Source organism: Panthera leo, chromosome A1 (assembly GCF_018350215.1).
Source record: "Panthera leo isolate Ple1 chromosome A1, P.leo_Ple1_pat1.1, whole genome shotgun sequence".
NCBI classification, from domain to species: domain Eukaryota; kingdom Metazoa; phylum Chordata; class Mammalia; order Carnivora; family Felidae; genus Panthera; species Panthera leo.
In genome coordinates, this window is record NC_056679.1 from 187,633,240 (window position 1) to 187,658,220 (window position 24,981).

The 24,981-nt window shown below is 48.0% G+C and overlaps 3 protein-coding genes across 6 annotated transcripts in view; 2 read left to right on the forward strand and 1 right to left on the reverse strand.

Moving 5' to 3' along the window:
• The window catches only part of CCNJL (cyclin J like), an 82,776-nt gene extending 76,915 nt beyond the window's left edge, over positions 1–5,861 (forward strand). The window contains exon 7 of the transcript XR_006205130.1: positions 5,339–5,861. The gene's annotated coding sequence lies outside the window, so the exon portion shown is untranslated. The remainder of the gene's footprint in view (positions 1–5,338) is intronic.
• The window catches only part of PWWP2A (PWWP domain containing 2A), a 128,239-nt gene that overhangs the window by 20,238 nt on the left and 83,020 nt on the right, over positions 1–24,981 (forward strand). The gene's annotated exons all lie outside the window — the stretch shown is intronic.
• The window catches only part of FABP6 (fatty acid binding protein 6), a 41,853-nt gene that overhangs the window by 10,488 nt on the left and 6,384 nt on the right, over positions 1–24,981 (reverse strand). The gene's annotated exons all lie outside the window — the stretch shown is intronic.

The following is a 24,981-nucleotide window of genomic DNA, read 5'->3' on the forward strand; positions in this document are numbered from 1 at the left end:
CTTTGTTTACCCACAGTTGGAAGCAGAAGAGATGGAGACTCTGAGGCCAGAAGGCCTGGGTCTGAATCCCAATCTGCCATTCACCGGCTGTGTGACCTTGGGCAAGTCATGTATCTTCCTGTATTTTTGTTTTCCCATGAGTTAATTAAATAAGTTAATCTCTGGAAAGCATTTTCTGCAGAGCCTGGCACAGACTACAGACATACTTTGTTTTGTTGCACTTTGCTTTATTGTGTTTTGCAGATACTGCACTTTTTACAAATTGAAGGTCAGGGCAACCCCAAGTCAAGCAAGTCTACCGGCCCCATTTTTCCAACAGCACTTGCTCACTTTGGGTCTCTGTGTCACATTTTGGTAATTCTAGCAATGTTTCAAACTTTTTCATTACCATTATATTTCTGATGGTGAGCTGTGATCAGTAATTATGACTGGAAGCCCAGACGATGGTTAGAATTTTTAGCAATAAAACGTTTTATCATTAGGATATGTACATTGTTGTTTTTTTTTTTTTTCAGACATAGTGCTATTGCACACTTAATAGACTAGAGCACGGTGTAAAAATAACTTCTATATGTGCTAGGAAACCAAAAACTTAATTTGACTCACTTTGTTTTGATATTCGCTTTATTGCAGTGGTCTGGGACTGAACCCACAACATCTCTAAGAGTTGCCTGTAGGTAAGAGTGTTATGTAAATGTTGCTGTGGCAGGCTAGCTGTGTAGCTTCAGTGCTGCTGTGCCTGGCCACCAGCTTTGCAGTAACAATCAACTCCCTCTTTGCTAAGTGTCAGAAGCCCCAGGGTCCCGTCCTCATTCTTGTCTATTCTCTGAGCACTCACTTCCCTGATGAGCTTGCCCAGTCCAAGTCTTTAAGTGTCATCTATATGCTGATGACTCCAGCTGTTCTCTCCGTCTCAGACCTCCTCTGTGGACTTATGTCCAACTGACTACCACCTTACGTCTTATGCCATCTCAGATTTAACATGGTTAAAACCCCTGTTCTTCAACTCTCAACAAAGCCTCCTCCTCCCCTGAACTTCTCCATCTCAGTTGATAAGAAACCCACCCGGAGCCAACATCTATCCCGAACCTGTGATGTCCTAAATGTTTTACATGAATTATCTGCTCAATTCTCTCAACCAATTGGTTAGGTAGTATCCTCATAATATCCTCACCATGTAGATGAGGAAACTGAGCCTCAGAAATGTCACACTCAGGTGGTAATTAGAGACCATAGCCTGGCTTCAGGTCCTGCCCTCATGTCGTCGTCGTCTTCTTCTTCGTCTTCGTCTTCTTTTCTCCTGCCCTCATGTCCTCTAAATACAGCAATTGGTTTGGATGCAGCCTCCAGGAACAACTAATTCTTGTGTCAAGTGTTTGACACATGGCATCTGGAACTTCCAAGAGAGCTGTTATTATCCCTATTTACAGAAAAGAAAGTCTAAGCCCTGAAAGGTTAGATGACTTGTCCAAGGTCACACAGCTTGTTGCTGATGACACTTGGATTTGAACTCAGTTCTCTCTGACCTGAAGTGGTACTTAACACCACTATGGATCCTGCCAGATCCCTGATGAAAAGCCGAATATCGGTCTCTGGTTCTAATGTCAAAATTATGACCCACGCATTCATCAATTAATTCATTCGATATACGTTTACTGAGCACCAGTCTACGTGTTAAGGAGCAGAGATGCACAGCAAGAGAAAACAGTCCCCACCCCAATAAATGAAGCTTGGCCTCATAGCTCATTCCCCTTTCCCCCATGCACCCCCCTAATTTTAGCCTCACTTCCTTTCCTATCCAGCCCATTGATGCATCACTTTCTCTGCCAGGACCCTCAGTGTTCATTGGTTGGCTTCCCAGGCCCCATCCTTGGACCAAAAAATCCCTGTATTTTCACCTCCCATCTCCAGGATTGCTGATTACAATCAGAAGAAAAGGTACAGTGCAGGGAAGGGAGAGTGACACCACTACAAGTTCATGATCCTCCCTCAGTCGGGTATTGAACACTCACTAGTCTTTCCCCTCATCACTGGGTGGTTATCAACTCTTATCAAGTCTCCTACATCATCCCCACCACCCAAGTCCACCTCAGTCCCAGCCATCACTTTAATGACCATATACTAATCCACATTATGGATATATCACAACTTAGTCAACCAGTCTTTATTGTTGGACGATTAGGTTAGGTAAGAAAAAGTACATACATGAATAAGAAACACCACAATGTGGAGAACACAAAAACAAAAGCATTATTCAAGACCATGAATTAACATGAAGAGTATTACTTGAGGCAAATGGGATGGGGCTAAAGTTCTGGTAGATGTTCATGGGTCATAAACCAGTACAGGACAGTGACCTCAGAGATGGTCCCTGGAGATGAGATGGGAAATCCTAGACAACCTTTGGTCTTCAGGACAGCCTCCTCACTGGAGACAGTATTCACCAAACAGGGCAAACCCTTGTTTTCTGTCTCTGCTCTGTGTCTCTGACTGTTCCACTCAATTTTGAGCTGATGGAATATCTGACTGTTGTAGACACAGTCCTTGATGTTGCAAATAAAGAAACCTACTTGAACTAGACTAGCCAAAGGAAGGGACCTATTAGGTTAAACCATACCCAATTGCTAATATTTGATCTTCTTGACCTTTAAAAACAACAGTTTTTTGTGTGTGGTTCAACCTAATATAAGGATGTGGGGCCAACTTGGAGAACCCACAGGGTAGAAATGGAGTTGGACAGCATGAGGAACTGGAAAGCATCAGAACCAGTCTCTCCATTATCATATGCAGCTTCTTTCCCTGTGTCTACTTGATTCTCCCCTCTTGTCCTTTCTCTGCCCTGTCAGTGCTCACAGAGAAAAGGGCTTTCAGAGCAACCAACAGAAGCTAACTCAGGAGAGACACTGTGATTGGTCTATCGTGAGTCAGGTATCTGCCCATGGTCTGATCATCTGTGGTCACAGAGGCAACGGTCTTTACTGCAAGCGATGGAAACAGATATGAGCAGAAATGAAATTTATTGAAGGGATATGGATTAGGTCACAGAATTTTCAGGCTTGGAAAGCAAGCGGGGACAGAAGAGGATAAACAGCTAGAAGAACAACAGCCTCAAATACATCACAGTAGTGGTTTTGTTGGGATCTTGCTCCCTGTACCACCAAAAGATGGACTGGACAGTTTGCACCCCTATCAACTGTGATACAGCTCACTGGCATTGCAGCCACCATTCCCTTGGGCAGTGGGTATGCCCCCCGCCAAGCCTTCCCCTACCCCCACCAGAATGGATTCTCTTGTCCCTGCTTCTTTGCATCACAAGCTGCAGAGGAAATGTACCTGTGGGAATGTCTGATTGGTTGAGCTCAAGTCAGGAACAGGTACCTCATTGCCACTGGTGATAAGACCATGGGGTATCTGGCCTTTGCAGCTTTGTACTGGGAAGTGGCCTTGACCCCATCTTCCACCAGAACCCATGCAGTGGGGAGTTCTCTAAACATAGAGGAGGGTGCAGACACTCCATCCCACCAAAGGGACAACTTCTCAGGTGGAGAGTGACAGTTTTTGAAAAAGGGACTGTGGAATGGGCAGTTGCCTAGATAGTGTCCACAACAGTGACCTCTCCCCCAAGGTCCTGCCTAGCTCATGTGCTGTGCCCTCCATGAAGCTTTTCTCTCCTTCCAGTCCAGTTCACCTAGGTCTCACTCTCTTCCACTTAAAACCTGCAGAGGAGGGCACGGGATTAAATTATTACCCTTGCTTTTCCGTCTGAGATTGAAGCAGCTGGAGGGCAAGAAGTCTGCCTTATGCTTTTCTGTGACCTGTACAGCAGCTGACTCAGGGCAGACGTGTAGTAGGGACTTTACAAGTACTTGTTAATTGACTCAGGCATTGATCAGGACTCTTCCTGATGTAGGTAACAGACACTGATTCTTGGGGCACCTGGCTGGCTCAGTTGGTAGAGGACACAATTCTTGATCTCAGGGTTGTGAGTTCTAGCCCCATGTTGGGTGTAGAGATTGCTTAAAAATAAAATCTGTAAAAAAAAAAAAAAAATGCTGATTCTTAGTGGTAAACAAACAGAAAAGTAACTTCTTGGGAGAGTATGGGGTAGCTCATAGAAAGGATGGAAAAGCTAAACCACCAGCCCTCAAGATCACACTTAACACCACGGAGCAAGAAGGAAAGACCAGTGCCATCTTCAACCATCATCCATCCTTACAGCACACCACTCAAGACTCAAATTCCGAGCTTGGCCAACTATTGGCTGCGTCACCTGGGCAGGTCACTTAATTTCTGCACTTGGGTTTCCACAGTGGCAGAATGGGGCCAACAATTAAACCCACTTCATAGGGCCACGGGAGGATTGGATGACTCCATACATACAGGCACTCAGAAAGCAGACCAGCACCTGCTCTTACAGAGAAAGGGGAATGCATGTTCTTACAAGAACTACAAGTCCTCTCCATGATTCCTTAGGACTGGAGAAGAAGATTGTTCACTCCCACATCTACCAGTCTAATCCTGACTGGGGCTGTAGCCAGGAAGGAGGAGGAAAAAGCGTAGGAGGTAGATCCAACAACATCCAAACAACCTCACCTCCACACTTACTGCCAAAGCACCCCATGACCCTCCAAAAGTATTGCCTCGGGCCAAAGTCAGGTGCCAAAAGGTCTTCATCCAGTTCCCTATGCAATTATTCATCTCCCCCTCTCCTGCCTCTGGCTAACTGTGATTAATTCTTGTGGTGGTCACAGGAATCACTCCTAATGAATTTCTAATGAACTCATTTGGTGTTAATGCGGTGTGTAATTCCACAGGACACTCATTATAATTTAGCCTTATTAAGTCTCTAGTTATTGGGAACTACTATTCCTCTAAGCTCATAAGTAGGAGAAAAGTAATTATCCGGAGCAGGCAGTTAAATTCGGGATGGATTGGACATTCAGAGAAGGGCGAGAAGTGACTACTCATTTTTTTTTTTTTTTTTTTTTCTCCTTGGGGTATACTTCTCTGCAGAGATGAACCAGCTGTGCAGGTCTTTGAGCTGAGGCAAGAGTGCCCTCCCTGATTTTATATCCCATAATTTTCAGAGCTGTGCAGGTTGCAGTCTGCTTAGTGGGATTTTTAAGGCCCACCCAAAGGTGGCCCTGCAGCCAAATTGTCCACTCATTGCTTAGGTCCGAATTTGCACCACAGGGATGGATTCCTTTGTCTTGGAGGCACTGTTGCACCTTGGAAGGTGACCTGTGCCACACCTCAGAGTTCACAATGTGGTTACTGATAAGCTATCTTATCTGATCATCATAGCATCCCAGTTACTATCATTAAACTTCTTTGACAGATAAGGAGATTGAAGTTCACAGAGGTGAAGAGACTTGCCCAAGGTCACTGGGCGCCAGAATGGAAATGGAACTCACATCTCCAGACCCCCAAGTGAGTTCTCCCTCCAGCTCACCTCTCATTTACTGCCTGGTATGCTTCTCATGTGCACATGGCTCGTATTTCACTCCTAGGTCAGCCATCCCTTGAGGATGAAGCTATTTCTATGACCCTCTTTACCTCTTTGACTGCCTTTGGTTCAGAGGGTGGGCTCCAAGGCTTTCTTGGTAAGGGCAGGGCAGGCCTCCTGAAGGCACCGAGAACATTCTCTCATGAACAAGTTGCTTCTCCCCGAAATTTTCTCTTTATTCCCAGTTTCTTACAACCACCTTTATACTTCTAGCTAAAACGTAAATTAAACTTTTCTTAAAGTCTGAAATCATTTTCTCAGGGTGATAAAAGTAAGCAATGCTTTTTGCATAAAATTCAGAAAAATGCAGAAAAGTCTAAAGAACATTAAGGGTCAGGGCGCCTGGGTGGCTCAGTTGGTTAAGTGTCCAACTTCAGCTTGGGTCACGATCTTGTGGTTCATGATTTCAAGCCCCATGTCAGGCTCAGTGCTGACAGCTTGGAGCCTGGAGCCTGCTTTGGATTCTGTGTCTCCCTCTCTCTGCCCCTTCCCCACTCAAGCTCTGTCTGTCTCTCTCTCTCTCTCAAAAATAAATAAACAAAAATTAAAAAAAAAAAAATTTAATGGTGTGCCTGGGTAACTCAGTCGGTTAAGCGTCAGACATCAGCTCAAGTCATGATCTCGCGGTTCATGGGTTCAAGCCCCACATGGGGCTCTCTGCTGACAGCTCAGAACCTGGAGCCTGCTTTAGATTCTGTGTCTCCTTCTCTCTCTGCCCCTCCCCCATTTGCACTCTGTCACTCTCTCTCTCTTTCTCTCTCTCTCTCTCTCTCAAAAATAAATATTTTAAACATAAAAAAAGCTTATACAATGCTAAAAAAAATTAAAAAGAACAAAGTTTGTTTTAAAACAAATAAAATACAATAATAAAGAACATAAGGGTCATCTGTAACCCTATCACTCAGATGTAACTATTGTTTGACAGTTGGTATATATATCCTTTGAGAACTTATGATAGGCACATATAAATATACATACAAACATTTTATTCACAGTGTGATTCTACTATATGTGCTACTTTGGAAATTGCTTTTTTTTTTTTTAAGATTTTATTTTTAAGTAATCTCTACACACCCACCATGGGGCCTGAAGTCACAGCCCTGAGATCAAGAGTCACATGCTACACTGACTGAGCCAGCCAGACTCCCCTGGAAATTGCTTTTTATTAAACTTAGCAACATGAAATTTCTGAAAGATGAATTTACATTGTCAAATAATAAAATCTAACCTAACAAGAATACTCTCGGTAACTACTCTGGGTTATGAGAAGATACAAAAGAAGGAGAATTTAGAGAATAAATCCCAAATAACCTCATCCACAAGCCAGAAAGCAAAGGTACTTATTGCTACCTATCTTCCACAACATCTCCATTATCAATGTGCCTTATCAAGCTCTAAGTACAAAGTCACATGGCACCAAGCACCCTGGGAGTTTAAAGGTAAACCCAGGGGCCTGATACGGCCCTTGCCCAGCTCCCCAAGCTCATTTTCTGTTATGCCCTCACTCTCTGCTGCAAACTCATCATCACTGGACACACACCACCCACCAACACACAGACACACACTCACTATGTGCTCTTTTATACCTCCTTGCGTTTACACATACTATTCTCTCTACCTGGAATACACAGTGGTGTAATTAGTGAGAGCTCACTTTTGTGCAATAACCAATTCAATTGTTTGCCTAGGAGGTAAACAAAGAGAGCTCCTTGGAGGGCGAAGCAGGTTTTGTGCAAATGTGGAAGGAAGTGCTGGGCGGGTGGGGGGAAGGTTTTCTTCCCCTCTGAGGTGGAAACAAACTCATCCCGGCCTTCCCCGGTGCTGTATTTAGTTCAGCTCCCATGACCATGGGGCTGCTGTGCACAGTCAAGCCACCTGAAACTGACTTCCTGATTCCTGGGCCGTGTTCTGGTCTGCAAGTCCCTGTCTCCTAACTCTCTCCAGAACTTTCTGTCAGTCCTGGGTGAGGTGCTGTTGGCCTCTGCCAGTGGTTTCTCAGCTTGCTCCCAGCCAAGTAGACCCTTGGAGCTGTGGGTATGTTCACTATGGCTGTTCAGATGTGGGAAGGAATGGGTAAATTCATGTTGACATCGATGTGACCCATATGTGTGTCTGTGTGCCTATGTGTGCAAAAATGCATACTGCCCAGGTGCATTTACATCTGTGATACTGCAGTGGAAATCGCATGCATGTGTGAGAAAGTATATGTATGTACATATATACATATATCCCTGTGTCTGTGTGTAGGAGGATGCATGCTTTCCCTGTGTATAGGTATGTATACATACGAAGCACAGAGCACATGTGCTTAGCTGTGGTTCTCTGTGAATGGCTTGGACCTGTTTGTATACTGGCATGTGGGAGTGTTTATTTACCGAAGGGAAGGGAGATGTTGGTTGGATGCGGTAGACTACAAGTGGAAAACAAACAAAGCAAGTAAAAACCCTCAAACAATAAATAAAGTTATTATCTTACATAACAGGAGTTCCAGACGTGGGGAGGAAGGACTCTCAAGATGACTGATTGCATTGATCAAAATATCTTTAAGAACCTGTTCTTTCCACCTCTCCACTATGCTTGATTCTATATCCTTCTGGTCACAGAGTGACTGCAATATTTCCAAATCACACACTCAGACATCAAGAATCCGGTAACAGATAAATGCATCTTTGCTTTTGGGGTGACTTTCCTAAGAAGGAGGAAGTTGTCCCCAGAAGCCCCAATCCTACTCCCCCCACCATGCCTCATTGGCTAGAACTTGGTTACATGGTCAAAGCTAAACCAATCTCTGTTAAGAGAACTGAGACCACCAATTCCACTTAAACTAATTAGGCCCCCTCCTGGAACTAAGGATGGAATTAGCTTTTCAAAGCCCAAGGCTGCTCAGAGGAATGGCAGTCATTTGACAGAGTTTTGTCAGGAAGACAAATGTGTGGGCACCTGGCTGGATGAGTGGGTAGAGCATGGGACTCTTCATCTTGAGGTCATTACTTAAAAAAATAAAAACAGGGGCTCCTGGGTGGCTCAGTTGGGTTAAGCATCTGACTCTTGATTTCAGCTCAGGTCATGATCTCATGTTTCATGAGTTCGAGCCCCACATCAGGCTCTGTGCTGACAGTGAGGAACCTGCTTGAGATTCTCTCTCTCTCTTTCTCTCTCTGCCCCTCCCCCACTCTTTCTCTCTCTCCAAAAAATAAATAAATAAACATGAAAAAAAACAGTGTTAAAAAGGAAGACAAATGGGAATGGATGTCGGGTAGACAGTCAATAGTGTCTAGTACAAAGGTGTGTGTATGTATGCGAGCATGTCTGTAAGTGTACATGAGTCTGTGTGTATATAAACATAAGTAAGTATACAATATGTATGGGTGTTTCAATTGCCTATTGTTGCATAACAAACCATTCCAAAACATAGTGGCTTAAAACAACAAAGCTTTATCAGTTCCCATGATTCTGTGGGTCAGGAATTTGGGCAAGGTGTGCCAGGGTGGTCATCTCCACATGGCATCTTCTGTGGTCACTCACAAAGCTATATTCCACGAGTAGCTGGGCTGAGCTGGAAGGTCTAAGGCTTCCCTTACACGTCTGACACAGTGTTCCTCTGCACGGTTCCTCTCTCTCCTTACATGACTAGTTTGGGCTTCCTCACAGCATAGTGGCCTCAGGAAGGGTGAATTTCTTAAATGGCAGCTGACTTCCAACAAGGTAGAAGCAAAAACTGCCAGTCATTTTGTTTTATTTTGTTTTGTTTTTTTGTTTTGTTTTTTTTTTTTGCCAGTCCTCTTAAAACCTGGATTTAGAACTCTCAGAATGTTACTTCTACCACAAGTATTCAAGAGGAGGGAAATAGAATTTGCCTTTTGATAGGTGGGAAAGGATGCACAGGCAGAAGAGAAAAGAATCAATGGCAGCCATCTTTGGAAATGATCTACAACAGTAGGAATATGTATTGAACATGAAGATAGGCGTGTGTGAGTGTGTGCATTTGTGTTTGTATGTGTGTATTAAGTCATGTAGGTATATGTATGTAAGTGTACGTGTGCCAGTTAACACATGCATGCCTGTTTATGTGCATATATGTACATGCAGATGGGTATTTGTGGAGGGATGTGCATGTACACATAAGGAGAGATGCACATGTGTATAGGGGCGACTGTCCACCTGAGCTAGGGGCTTGCGCCACTAAGGAAAGCTGGTGGAGTTGACCTGTCCTAGCTGTGGCCTTCCTGGGTAGATATGCTGAGACTGCCAGTCTTGGCCAAGGTAACAATCTAATCATTACTAGGATTTTGTCCTTGACTAGTAGGCTGGGGGTCCCAAGCCAGGCATAAGACTCAGCCTTTATCATAACCTCACTGAAACCACACTGATAGCAGTGGAGAAGGACCCTCTACAATTTTTTTTTTTTTTTTAATTATTCCCTGAGGTTCTGGGGTTTTCTACCTAGGGAACTACTGGCTCCATGATCCCCACCCCATCCCAGCCCTGCCCTTGGAGCTGTAAACCTCATGACTGGATTTCAGAGACAGTAGTAAGCCCAAGTTTCAAGGCTGCTCACAGGGTGGCGCTGAACCCTTGGCTTCTCTTTCACAGCACGTTTCCCAGTAAAGAAACTATGACGGGATGGCAGGACAGGAAGCAGGAGGACTTGGAGGCTTGGGACTCTCTCTCTCCCTCTCTGCCCCTCCCCAGCTCACATACTCTCTCTCTCTCTACCTCTCTCTTTCAAAAATAAATAAACTTAAAAAAAAAAAAAAAAAAAAAAAGAGGCTGGCACTTCTGCAGCCTGAGTTCAGAGAGGTTAGGGAACACACCCACAGTGATCCAGCTCTCAAATCATAGAGTCAGGATTTGATCCTAGACTTAACACTGTGTTTCATGGCCTCGACTTCCACCTCAGAAAGTCACATGGCCTGTGACTGTGCAGTGAGGGGCTTGAAAAGGAACTGGTTGGGGTAGGGCATGTGGGGACGTGGGCCCCTCTCCACGGACCATGTTCGGTTCCACTTCTTGCAGGAAAGCCTGAATCCCCAGCAATCTTCCCTATTGTGGGGCTGGTTTTGTGTTTCAGGCTAGGCACCCTGGCGTCTGGCTGTAGGGCTTACCACAGAACAGGGTGCGCAGCGGGTTTGCTGACGGAGACGAGGCAGAGGAGCTTAGGTGAAGGGTGGGGGAAGCTGGGTAAAGACAGAGAGAGAGGCCCCAGCAGGCAGGACAGAGCCAAGGCTGGCTAACAGCCCCAGGCACTGCTCCCTTCTCCCCGCCCCAAGCCTCTGGCTGCCACAGATGCCGTGACCTGGAGCGCCCTCTGGTGGTGCACTCTGCAGCCTGGCCTGCTAAGGCCCATGGGGGTCTGGTCAAGGGAAGAGGGGCTGCCCCTTTTGTCCACACTCATCTCTGGGGGGCTGGCTGGCCTGCCACTATACCGGGGAGTGTCCTTCCTCGGAGGAAAGCCAGCTCGATAATAGTAACAACGAGGCAATCACAGAAAGAGTCACAAAGGGACTGCTGGAAGGAGGAAAAGGACTCTTGAAGCCATGACTGGCCCATCAGAGTTACAGAAAAGGTGTAACAAACCCCGCACGTGGCCTCTCCACTGTGACCTGGGACAGCATAGCATTTGCACCAACGACGTCTTGGCACCTTCACAGGGCTGCCGGGGTCAGCATCTGTTGCCCTATCACCAGCGGCTGGGCCAGCCTCAGCCTGTGAGCCTCCCTGAGGCAGAGGACAAAGCCTGCAATGAGACGGAGCCATAGGGTAGAAAGGGGTTCTTGAGGGGCACCTGGGTGTCTCAGTCAGTTAAGCATCTGACTTTGGCTCAGGTCATGATCTCACGGTTGGTGAGTTCGAGCCCCACGTTGGGCTCTGTGCTAACAAAACAGCTCAGAGCCTGGAGCCTGCTTCAGATTCTGTATCTCTCTGTCTCTCTTCCCATCCCCCGCTCATGCTCTGCCTCTCTCTGTCTCTCCAAAATTAATAAATGTTAAAAAAAATTAATAAAAAAATTTTTTAAAAAGGGGCTCTTCAGATCATCTTATCACTTGTTCCTTGTCTATTCTAAATCTTCTTGATCCCCTACTATGTGCAGACACACAGGTCCCGAGGATATGGAAATTAACAATAGGCAAGGTCCCTGACTTCCGGGAATAGAGATCCCAGGCCAGGAGAATCAAACAACAAAGGAACAAGGTCAAAAGTGCTGGGAACACCCCACAAGGGCGTGATGTGCCAGTGTCTAAGGAGGTCCTTTTCAGACTAGTGGGCAGGGAAGGCCTGGTAAGAATTTTTGGTGTAGAGACTTTAATGCTTAGGACACAGGACTGTGAATAGCGAGCAGAGAAACTTCTGGCAAAAGTTCAGCTTGTACCAAAGCTGGGGTGGGGGGTGATCTCAGTATATTGCAGGAATAGAAGGAAAGACAGGGTGGGGTGAAAGAAAGAGCAAGAAGGGCTGAGGTCAGAGAGAGGGCAGGGACCACACAGGCTCCAAGGCTGTGCCAGAGACTTGATTTGATCCTGAGAGCTGAGGCTGTCATTGGAGGGCTTTGACCCTGAGGACGGTGTGATCCGATTTGCATTTTTAATAGGTCGTGCCTTTTGTCTTGTGGAGAATAAAGGATAGAGAGAATGAGGGTGAAAGCAAGGAGGCCAGCTAGGAAGTGACTCCAGGTCTCCAGATATAGAGATGGTTGCTGAAATGGGGCAGGGAAGAGTCATGTTCTGATGAATCTTAGGGGCACAGTGGATAGCAGATGGTGGGAAGGACCTGCTGGTGGATTGTCTGGGAGAGGCTGGGAGAGCCAAGACCAGGCTGGGTGCCTTCCCTCCCACTCCACATCTTCTAGCCTGGGTATGGGCCCTACTGAGTCATCTCCCTCAGCTCACTTCCAGGAGGGGTGAAGCACCTTAGACTCCACTGCCAGAGACCCCCAGGCCTGGATCTTGTGTGGGTGTGTTCAGACACTAGGGACCTGGGGACCCAAGGTGCTTTCAGCATTCTATAGCTCTCCCTCCTCTGCAGTCTCTCATTCTCCTCCCTGGGTCCCTCCCTTTGCCCCCCCCCCCCCCCTTCCTCTCTCTCTCTCTCTCTCTCTCTCTCTCTCACACACACACACACACACACACACACACACACACGCAGTTTGCTGCAGCCTTATCAGAAGGAAGCCTCCAGCAGAAACAAGGGGTCTCCAGGGACACAGCAAGAGGCGCTGACTGTGGAGTTTTCCAAGGAGGGGGAGGCAGGCTGTGCTGCCTTCCACATTCCTTCCTCCGGTCCCTGCTGCTTCCACAGTACCCTCCTGGCTCTTGCAGCAAGAGAAGCTGTGGTTCCCAGCTAGAGGCGATTTTGTCTTGGGGGATTTGGCAGTCCCTGGAAGCATTTTTGGTTGTCACAAGTGGGGAGGGAGCGAGACAGGCATCTAGCGGGTAGAGGCCGCTGAACCTCCTACAAGGCACGTGACAGCCCCCACCATAAAGAATAGTCTGGCCCCAGATGTCAACAGTGCTGAGGGTGAGAGAAACTGCCCTAGGCTCACTGCCATCAAAAATGGAAGAGACTGTCCTCTTCCCTGGTCCTGCTGTCATCACGCTGCCATGGATCAGGTGGTGGCCATGTGGCCGTGCTGTGGCTTCCTTTTCTCCCTTAGTTCTCTCAGCCACACAGTGAGGTAGGTAGTAGTATTTGCCCAAGGTCACTCAGTCAGTGAGAGGCCTGGTATTCAGATGCTAAAGCCTGAGGTTTCACTGCCCCCTCCCTCAAGAACACATTTCACAGGGAGAGTCACTGTGGTTAGCAATGGGACACTCTGTTTCAAGTGAAGTCTTACTGGGAAGTCTAAAGTGTATGAGGTAAAGTAGGACTGCCTAGGTTGAGGTAGCCTGGGAGATTATCAAAGCCCCCACACCCTCACCCCTGCAGTTCCACCCTTCAAGGCCCATACCCTTGAACCTCTAAGGCCATCTCTCTACTCTGGGCCACCGGGAGGGCTGCACGGGTTGTGCTCTGCAAAATGGGGGACACCGTTCCTGTGAGCTACCTTGTGAGGCTGGTAGGGTTAAGGCAAAGCTACGTTTAGGGCAGGGGTGGCAAATAGGTTTCATTTCGAGTGTGAACATGCATTGCTTGTTAGACAAGGTGCCATGAATAATTAATGAGGTCAGGAGCTTTGGGAAGGAGGTGTGAGGTAGCTGTGAATGCTGAGTATCTGCCTTCCCTGTTCTAAGATATAGGAAATAGGAAATTGAACCTTACTAGGAGATATCTTGCCCCTCTCCTTGCAACTCAGTGGTGAATCCAAAATGGAGCTGTCAACCCTATATTGAAAACACACATGTACACACACACACACACACACACACACACACACACACAGACTGGAGGCCCCTATACATGGCAGTCCCCAAGAAGAGCCTCCAGCAGGCCCTGGATCGGGGAACCAGCTCTGCCTCTTTCCCAGAACCCTGTCAGGTTTGATTTTTGGGTGCTTCTGACATTTGTCTTAACCTAATATTGATGTAGAATCCTGTTTGGGCAGAGAGAGGCTGCTATTGAGATTTTTTTTTCCACTTACTCACAACCCTTTGGTGGGGAAGGTTTGGAGCTAGAACTGGCAGAATGAGCCAGATTAAGGATGTCCCTTCACCAGGTCCCACACTGGAGTAAGATCCTCCCTCCTGAGGGCCTCAGAGTCTTCCCACCCTTTGTCAGTGGCATCTCTGGGGATCTGGCCAGGAGGACCAGAAGAGACCTTGTAATGCAGGACAGCAGGCACTGTCTGTTCTCTCTGCAGGGGGTTTCCCAGCTGCCCTGGAGCCTGGGAATCTTCCAGCCTGGGATGAATCATCCTGGCCCTCTGCCTTCACCCCCTCCATTGCTCTGCCTGGACCCAGCTACAGAGTGAGGCCACTAAGGCCAAAACTGATGTTCTCCCTTCTCTGTGGCTAGAGAGGCCAGGAGATGCAAGCTGCAGCCTCTCTAGGACACCATACCACAAAGAGAAGAGTGGTACAGGGAGGTGCTAACAGAAGCTGACCTCCAGGAGGAGAGGGAGGGAGACCCGTCATGCATTGCGATGTGTACTACAGCGGCCCTATTTCAAGAAACAATTAACAAGAGAAAGCATCAAGGGGTGGGTGGCTGGCTCAGTCATAGGCATGCTGCTCTTGTTCTTGGGGTCATGAGTTCGAGCCCCATGTTGGGCATAGAGTTTACTTAAAATTTTGTTGTAAAAAAATGGTAAATCAGTGAGTGAGGTGCCTGGGTGGCTCAGTAGGTTAAGTGTCCGACTTTAGCTCAGGTCATGATCTTGTGGTTCATGAGTTCCAGCCCCGCGTTGGTCTCTGTAACAGCTCAGAGCCCTGGAGCCTGCTTCAGATACTGTGCCTCCCTTTCATTCTGTCCCTCCCCTGCTCTCTCTCTCTCAAAAATAAAATGAAAACATTAAAAAAACAATTTTTTTAACAGTAAATCAAAACAAGCAAACCATATTTATGGGGCACCTGGCTGGCTCAGTCAGTAGAGCATGACACTCTTGATCTCAGGGTCATGAGTTTGAGCCCCATGTGGGGGTAAAGTTTACTTTAAAAAAAAAGGAGAAGGAGAAGAAAAAGGAGGAGAAGAGAAAGCATCAGTTTGGGGCTGGATGCTAGAGCCCCTAGAGGGGAAGGTGGGCCAGGCTAACCGCAAAGAGTTAGCAGAATCAGCCATGGCTAGATGGAGGGGCTCTGGGTCTCATCCCCTTGTCTTGGCCTCGGAAAGATGAAATTGTGCCTTCCCAAGAAATTCCTTATGTGAGTATTTGTTTATTCAGGAAAGAGATACTTTTGAGCGCCCACTTTGTGCTTTGTACTACACCATGTGCTGGCCAAGGTCTCTCCTTCCCTGGAACAAATAGCCCTATAGAGTGTGTGTGAGGTATAGACAGGGAAACAGGCGGACAGTGCCAAGTGCAACTGGGGCCGACTGATGCGCTACCATCAAGGTGGGGTCTGATAAGCAAGGGAAGCCCTCCCAGCGGAAGTGATGTAGAAACTGGGGTCCAAAGAATGAATCAAAGCCAAGGAGGGCTGGGGGCACAGGGAGAAGGCTGTTCCAGGCAGAGGGAGTCTGGGGGAGAGATCCAGCTCTGGGACAGAGAGAGGATGTGGATTTCTTATAGGATTTGGGAGCTGTGTGGCCTTATCTCTAGCTACCTTTGAGCCCAGACAGCTTTCAAGCAGATCCTGGGCATATGTACAGTGTCTGGTCTTCCTGTGTGTGCACATATCTCTCTGCCCAGGGGGCCAGTGAATCACCAACTCCGGACTGGGTATGTTTTTGTGGTTGCCTCCTGACTGTGTGCCTGACTAACACAGGGCCAGGCACATGATCAGGATCAATTTCTCTTGAAAGGTTCTGTTGCAAGTTCATGATCTCCCACTGAGAGAATAGAGATCCAGGGACAATGAGTCATTAGCTCATCAGATATTTGTTGAGCACCTACTCCATGTCAGACATGGGCTAAGCATTGGGGACTGAGAAGAGAACAAGCAAACAAGTTTCCTGCTGGAATGGAGTTTACATTCCACTGGGGGAGGGACCAGGTGTGCAGAATATCAGATAGCACGACTGCCAGAAAGAGGACAACACAGGTCTTGTGATAAGAGGGTGGGTGGGTGGGGTGGCCAGAGAAGCTTGGCTGGGGAGGTATCACTGGGCCATCTCCCATTTGAAAACCTGCAAGAGCTCAGGGGACTGCTGAGGACTTGACACCCTGGAGAGTCAGGGGAACAAAAGGAAAGGCACTGAGGCTGGAGCAAAGGGAATGAGGGCATGAGGGGGGTCAGGGCAGAGACAGGCAGTGACTAGATGGTAGAGCACCCTGCGGCTGATGTAAGGATTTGGATTCTATTTCAAGTCAACTAGGAAGTCTTCCAGGGTTCTAAGCAGAGATGTGGTGAGGCTTGATCTGCCCTTTTAAAAGATCACAACAGCCCCCGGGGTGCCTGGGTGGCTCAGTCTGTTAAGTGTCTGACTTTGACTCAGGTCGTGATCTCATGGTTTGTGAGTTCAAGCCCTGCATCGGGCTCACTGCTGTCAGCACAGAGCCCACTTCGGATCCTTGCCCCCCTCTCTCTCTGCTCCTCCCCAACTTGCACTCTGTTTGTCTCAAAATAAATAAATAAACTTAAAAAAAAAAAAAAAGATGACAGCAGCCCCAGAGATTTGGGGTATATTTTCAAGGATAAATGAAAATAAGTTGCCAATATGTTGGACGTGGGTTGAGGGAAGGGAAGAGTCCTAGAAGACTCCTGGATTTGGGGCCTATGCAACCAGTTACTCTAGCTGTTGTCGTCAGAAAGAGCTCATTTTGGGGGTCAGATAGAACCAAATTTCAGTCCTCATTTAACTTTTTCAAGCCTTGGTTTTCTCTTCTGAAAAATGACAATGAATGACAGTTGCCCACAGAGGGTGTTAATTCTTGTCCCTTGACCAAAGAGATTACAGATATCCAGAAAGATAAAGTGTCCTGTCTAAGGTCACATAGCCAGACGAAATACCTCTAAGTTTGCTCACAGGAAAGCCAGGAAGATGTATAGAGGCCCCAGAGGCCAACCTAATACCCAGTTCAAACATCAGCTCTGAGCATGCGACTCTTGATCTCAGGGTCTTGAGTTTGAGCCTCGCATTGGGTGTAGAGATTATTAAAATAAACTTAAAAAAAAAAATCTCAGCTCTGAGTCTCAGTTTCCTTATCTGTGAAATGGGAATATATTTCTATCTCCTAGGCCTGAGATGATTAAATGAGATATTGCAAGGTGAGCCCTAGCACAGTGTTATCATATAGTAAGCACTCAGGAAATGGGGGAGTGTGGGACCTGTCCTCTGAGTCCCTATGTTCTGTTGGGGACACATGTCAGCTACCACATGAAGAATAACATCATTCATGCAGTAGCTTCATCTGTGGTCTGACTTCATCCCCACAGTCATGCTGCAATTTGTCAGTATTTGGCAGATGAGAAAACAGCTCCAGCAACGCCAAAGAACCAGCCCCAAAGCTCACAAGACAAAGCCTGAGCTGTAAACAGGGGGAGTTACAAATTGATGCCTGTGGCCAAGTTGCCTGTTTTAGCGCAGTCTGCAAGCTAGGAATGGTTTCTAAGGTGTTTTTTGTTTTTTTAATGTTTATTCAGTTTTGAGAGAGAGGGGGAGGGAGGGAGGGAGAGAGAGACAGAGAGAGAGGCAGAGAGAGAGAGAGAGAGAGAGAGAGAGAGAGAGAGAAACTGAAGCAGACTCCAGGCTCTGAGCTGTCAGCACAGAGCCCAATGCGGGGCAACTCAGGAACAGTGAGATCATGACCTGAGCTAAAGTTGGAGTCTTAGCCTACTGAGCCACGCAGGCGCCCCGGCTTTTACGCTTTTAAAAAATATATAAAAAAGAATAAAATTTCTTGTGACAATTATAAGAAATTCAAATTTCAGCTGCCATTAACAAGGTCTAATGGGAACAGCCTGGCTCATTTGTTTAAAGGCTGCTTTCGCTACAAGGGCAGAATTGAGTACAACAGAGACAGTAGGGCCTAGAGACACTAAAATGTTCACTCTCTGCCTCTTTATAGAAAGCGGGGGACGGGGTTGCGGCGGGGGAGAAAATGTGCAGACCCCTACTGGAGGGTACCCCTTCCCTGCAACAGTTCTCTCCCCAAGGAGGTAGGATGGATAAATGGCATCCAAAACAACCCAGGGTCCACTTGAAGGCCTTGAGGGAAGGTATTTTCAAATCCGAAGAAGGCGCGTCATTACACAGACCGCTCTAACCTGGAGGGGCCTTGGAGAAATGGAGCCCAGCCGCCTCTTTTTAGATGACAAAAACTGAGGCCCAGAGACGGAAGGCAACCTGCCCGAGGCCACCTAGGACCCGGCGGGCAGCCAGGTCGGGGGTGGGGGTGGGGTGGAGCCTCTCCCCGGCGGGCAGATGCGGGCCAGCTCCCGGGTGTGAGGCGCCTGGGGCCCCTGGGGCCTCTTCCGTTCAGTTGGGCCCCGGGGCTGCAGGTCCCAGGGCCGGGAAAGCGGGCGGCCTAGGAGGCCTCTCTCGGGCGGGAAAGGGGAGGGGCCTCGGCTCGCCCACCGCTGCTCCCGCCTCGGCGCTGCCCCGGGGCTTGCCCTCCCCGAGCCCCGCCGGCTGTAAGGAGGGAGCGCGCTCTGCCGGGGGCTACCTGGGTCAGGGGATCGGCCCGGCTGTCTTTTGTCTTTCTATTTTGCAAAGCACGAAGACACGCCCCGCTCCCCTGGCTCCAAGAGCAGCAGGGACGCGCGCGGCGGGGGAGCAGCCGGGAGGCGGGGGGGCAGCCCCGGGTGGGGCCCTGGAATTCGAGCCCCGCCCCAGCCGGTTCCCCTGGGGGGAGCCGGGAGGGCCGGCCCCAGGGAGTTCAGCAGGCTCCTTTCAGTTGCAGCCTGCAGAAATAAGAAACCGACTAGCAAACATTTATTAAGGGCGGGGCTCAGGATAGGTGCGCGCAGAGTTCGTCGGTGAAACTGTTAGAGCCTACGCCTCCACAAGCCCGAGCTTCCCGTGGCGTCCATCGTCCCTCACCTGGCCCTGGCTGCCACAAGGCTCTGCACGACTGATTTGACCCAGATTTCCCCCCTTCCGCGACCACCCTTCCCTCGTGCCCTCCGGAGCTGCAGTCTTCAGCAAACTGATGGATACTCAGCTTCTCCGCACGTTGCTTTCACCTTCCTGCCCTGAAACCTGCCCACCCCACCCAGGACCCCAACCTTACAACCCCTTCGTGGGAATCTGTTAACTTTCCCACACACTGCAGTAGATCGGGGCGTGGAGGTGGGGGGTAAGGGCACTCTCTTGCTTGCTCCTCGTGGAGCTTTGCAACCCATTTCTCCTCCCTTTGCCTTCTCTACTCATTAAGTCCTGTGGACTTACTACTACCAGTCTAGACGGCCCACAACCCCGCTTGTTACTGAAGGGAAAAAAACATTCTCCTCTATCCTTCAAGCTTTAACTGCTGAACTAAGAGTTAAATTTACATGGGATAGATTAGCAGGAGACAAAACACCACAGTTTTATAACGTGTGCTCAGAGGCCCAATAGTGAAATTGAGACCCAAAGAAATGACTATGGCATACTTTTTAGACAAAGGGAATAAGACTGAGGAATCCACCAGACAAAATTTAACTTTGGGAGCTTTAGTAAGGAATGCTAAACAGAATTTGGACTGGGGTGGGAAATTAGTGAGAAGTAACAGGCTTGTTCATACAGCTTTCTGAGCTCTAAATTTCCCATCTCTGGATAAGGCTGTCTCTTTACCTCCTGGTATAGGGAGAGTGCCTTTCACGTGGTAGCTTTATTTCCTGCTTTAAGGCAGACAGAGAAGGGTCTGGGTGTCTCACTTGCACAGGCTGTCTCTTTGGTAACTTTTATTTAAAATCACCACTATGCCAGGGACACCTGGGTGGCTCTGACTCTTGATTTTGCCTCAGGTCATGATCTCACAGTTGGGATCTAGCCTCAAGTTAGGCTTTGCAGGGACAGCATGGACCATGCTTAGGATTCTCTCTCTCCCTCTCTCTCTACCCTTCCCCTGCTCCTGCTCTCTCTCTCTCTCTCTCTCTCAAAATAAATATAAAACATGAAAAAAAATAAATCTTTATAATCACCAGTCTGCCAAAGTGGCCCATCTTGGGACAGCCTGCTCTTGGTCCCTACCTTACTTTCTCCTGCAAACTTCATTAAAGCAACTCTCACTGGTCAGACATCTCCCTTCCTCCTGTCACCCTCAACCCATCTCAGCCACTTCCTCCCATGGTGGTATCTTTAACCCCTATCACCAGCATTACCATTTTTTTTTTAATGCTTATTTATTTTTGAAAGAGAGACAGAACCTGAGCAGGGGAGGGGCAGAGAGAGAGGGAGACACAGAATCTGAAGTGGGCTCCAGGCTCTGAGCTGTCAGCACAGAACCTGACACAGGGCTTGAACCTATAAACTGCGAGATCTTGACTTGAGCCAAAGTGGGATGCTTAATCGACTGAGCCACCCAGGCACCCCTAAGAGGTCCTCATTCTCTTTGACCAGCACCTCCTGTCCCTCTTTTTCCCTTCCCTTCCCTCCAGCATCTCGTAACTTCATCTGGACCTCCAACCTATTGTTTCTTTTAGTCACCTTCTCCCTTCCTTCCAGCACTATATCCTTCCCAGACTCGCCCTAGTATTAGTTTTGTATTACTTCCCCTTGAGTGGAATGCTTTCTTGAAAAGCTTTTGTTCTCCCACAGAAATGTCTTGGTTTTCCTTGTACTTCACTGGCTGACCCTTCTCATTCTCCGAAACAGGTTCCTCTACTAGGCATCAAAATGGCACACCCCACTCCCTCTCCTCACACATGGTCCTTGAACTCCTTAAATCAAGGCACTTCTAGGTGATCCTGTCCTATGCTGTGACTTTAAGTAGCACTCACAGGCCATCACACCATCATTGATGTCTTCAGTTCTGACTTCTCTGGGGTCCAACCACTAACTTGACCCCTGCACATGGATGTCTAGTAGTCATCTCAAAGCTAACATTTAGGGGTGCCTGAGTAGCTCAGTGGGTTAGTGTCTGATTATTGGTTTTGGCTCAGGTCATGATGTGACAGTTTGTGAGTTCGTGCCCTGCGTCTGGCTCTGGCACTGCACTCACAACATGGACCCTGCTTGGAGCCTCTCTCCCTCTCTCTCTGCCCCTCCTCCTCAAAATAAATAAACTTAAAAGAAAAAAAAAAGCTACCATTTATTCACTGAAGTGGCCCTCTGCTATTTTCGTGCTGATAGGACTCTCTCCCCACGTCCCCAGTCCTATGTCTTCCCCACTGCCATCAATGGCATCCACAACACAATTACTCAAGCCCAAACATGGTGTCATCTTTGATTCCTCTCCTCCCTTCTATGGCCACAAGCAGCCTCTCAGGAGTCCTTGTCAACTCCAAATGAGTCCTTGTCTCCAATAGGTCTGAACACTTGACCCCTAGATTATCACAACAGCCTCATCGCTGATTTCTGTTTCTTCCTCCAGCCCCTTCAGTCTATTCACACAGCAGCCAGAGTGACCTGTCAGGTCAAGCCACGCCTATGCTCAAACCCTGCTGTGTCTCCTATTTGTCTCCAAGTGAAAGTCCCTTCAGTGGCCGGCAAGGCCTAATGACCTGGGGCTCAAGGCCTCTTATCATGGTCTGTTTAGGGCTGCTGTAACAAAATACTACAAACTGGGCAGCTTATCCACAACAGAAATTTATTTCTCACAGTTCTTGAGGCTGGAAGTCCAAAGACCAGGGAGCCAGAACAGTCAGGTAGGGGTCACAGACCTCTCTCTGTATCCTCACATGGCAGCAGGGGGCCAGGAATCTCTCTGGGGTCCCCTTTCTCAGGCACTAGTGCCATTCATGAAAGCTCTGCCCTATGACCTAAGCACGTCCCAAAGCCCCCACCTCCTAATATCAGCACTCAGTACTTGGGGATTAGGATTCAACATATGAATTTTGAGGGGTCAGAACATTCAGACCATAGCCCCTCTTGGACTCCTCTCCTGCTAGTCCACTCAGCCACATGTGCCTTCCTTCCCCTTCTTCCTTCTCCATGCTCATTCCCCCACAGGGCCATTGACTGGTAGTCTCTTCTGCCTGGGAAGCTCAGTCCCTCACCTCCCACATTTGGTTCAATGTCACCTTATTAGGGCCAAAAGAAGGCACTTTTCCTCGTAATCATAAGGTCTTCTTAGGGGCCAGAGGTGACACTGTTGTTGACAAGGGCAGGAAATTGTGTCTGTATTGCCCTCTGATGAGTACTCTGCACCTTGCAGAGTGCCTGGCACACAGGAGGCACTTTGAAAGTATTTTCAGAGTAAGTGAAACCAAATCCCCTGCAGCCTTAGGGCCTTTGCTCAGTGGTTCCTTCCCCGCGCCCCCCCCCCCCCCCCCCCCCCCCCCCCCCCCCCCCGCCCCGCTCTGTGCCACTGAAACGTCAAGGTCCTCTCCCGGTGCAAAAGCCTCAGCTTCTCTTACATTTCCCTGATGACACTTATCACCTAAAATGGTTGGTGTCCGGCTCCCTGACCTGATGTAAAGTTATAGTCTCCTTTCCCAGTAGTATCTGACCACAGGGAGATAGGTTCTCGATAAAGACTAACTCAATCACAAGAACATTTGCATTACTATACTTCTCCCTGACCCTCCCAACCCAGCGCTGAATAGTGAAGAGGGAGGAAAAGTCCTTTGTGTTTTTAAATCAACTCTGTTCCTAAATAACTTCTAGCAGCCACAGCCCAAAGAACCATCCATTCATACATTTATTCGACCAACCTTTATTAGGCATCCCCATGTGCCTGGGGCAATGTAAAGTGCTGTATACATTAGTTATATATACTTGATATCCATTTAATCTTTACAACTCTATGACATAGGGTTATTACCCATTTTACAGATGAGGACAGTGAGGAACATGGCAGGAAGGTCTAGAGTCTGCTAAACCTTAAGACCAGGAAGGCCTGAAATTCAGGCCAGAAGTTCTAGCCAGACTGTAGACAGAGCTGACTGGATACCCTTCAGGCATCTCATACTCAACAGGTCCTTAGAACTTGCCTGTCATCCCAGCAGGAAACTGGCCTCACAGATCTAATGCAGCACCAAAGCCCTCCTTATCTTTGGCAACTCCACCAAGCCAGCTTCTAGGCATCTGTTCCCACCCCGTACCCTTCCTCTGGATCCTGAGCTTTCTAAATGCATCATATCCTGCAGCAGTTCCAAAGTGTCCCTCTGTCCCTCCAATGTCTTATCTTGAGCATAAAGTCCACACTCCAGTCACTTGTTGAATCTCCACTTCTACCTTGCTCCTTCTACTCTCCCTAAAGCTCTGGCCCCAGCTGTGGCTCAGATTGGAGCTCTCTTATACCTCTGGGCCTCCTCTGGGCTGGGTTCCTCTCTTAGTCTGGACAAATGCTTAATTGGCCCATAAGACTCAGCTTGGTCTTCTCTATCCCCTAAGACTAGATGACGCCGTGACATCCAATGCTCATCCCTACCCTACTGGAATTGCTTGTCTGTCTGTCCTGTTCCCCAGGTAGAACATAAGCTGCAGAAGTGCTAGGATCCCATTGGTCTTGGAAACAAGGGCCTGGCAGACAGAGCAGGCACTCAGTAGCACATTCGTTGAATGAGTTTTCACAGTTGTCCTAGTGCGGGGCTGTCACACTCATGTAGTGGAGTGGCCCACTTTGGAGTGAGATAAATGGGTTCGCGTCCTGCTTCTGACAGTATTTGTAGGGGTGACTTTAGGTGGGGTGCTTGGCTTCACTGGGCCTGGCATCTTCCACCTGGAAGATGGGATGATAGAATCATCTCCACGTGGTTAAATTAAAAAGCATGACTGGTGGGAAGAGCTTTGCAGACAATATTTATTAACTAGTGGTTCTGCCTACTTCTGCTGCTCAGCGGGATATGGTAGATTACAAAGATGAGGATTTGATGATCAGACTGCCTGGGTCCAAACATTGATTCCTCCATGATTTAGCTGTGTGACTTTGGGCAGGTTACTTAACCAACTTGAGCCTCAGTTTTGCCATATAAATTGGGGTAATAGTGCCCCTAGGATCTCCGCAGGGTTGCCAGGAGAATAAAATGTGATGATGTATATAAAGCAGTTAGCATGATGTCCCCATAATGGGTGGCTGTATTTTTAGCCATAGCTAAAAATGTAGCACATTTGGAGATCATGACCAGAGCCAAAGTCAGATGCTTAACCAACTGAGCCACTCAGGTGCCCCTAAAGCTTGTTTTTCATACTGAATGGAGGATTTAAGGGAATCGCAACATCTTGACTTTAAGAATAAACTGGCAATCAGTGAGACTGGGGGGAGGGGGAGAATAAACTTCCGATTTCCCCCTGACCAAAAAAAAAAAAAAAAAAAAGCACATTTGAGTCCTGTAATGTAGTGTGATGGGCAGGAACCCTGGGTTCTCCATAAGTGACTTAGAGACAAATTCCTTCTCTCTGCTGTTCAGTTTTCACTGAACAAAGGGTCAGCTCAACTGGCTCCCTCGAGCTCTGAAGTACCTCAATTCTGAATCCTGCCTGCTCTTTGTCACCCCTAACACTATCTGGCACCCTCTCTAAGGAAAAACTTTTCCAAGGAAAGAGGACAGGCCCTTTTTCCGTCCCTTCAACTCTGCTCCTCAGCCTTATCAAAACTGGCTTACTCTGTGACTCAACCCTCTGGGGTCCCTGTGTTTCTGGCTTCCACTGGGTGCTAATGGGTTAATCTGAGGCACTAATGGAACCCACAGGAACTCAGTGTTAGCTCACTAATGGGTCGCCCCATCTGCCCTCCCTGTAACATAATGCCTTCACCCTGGTAAAAGGCACTCAGGGATTTCCTGTTGGCTCCAATCTGCTGGTTTCTGACATATTGAAAGGCAGAGGCTGAAGAGGGAAGGAGGCAGACTGATAGA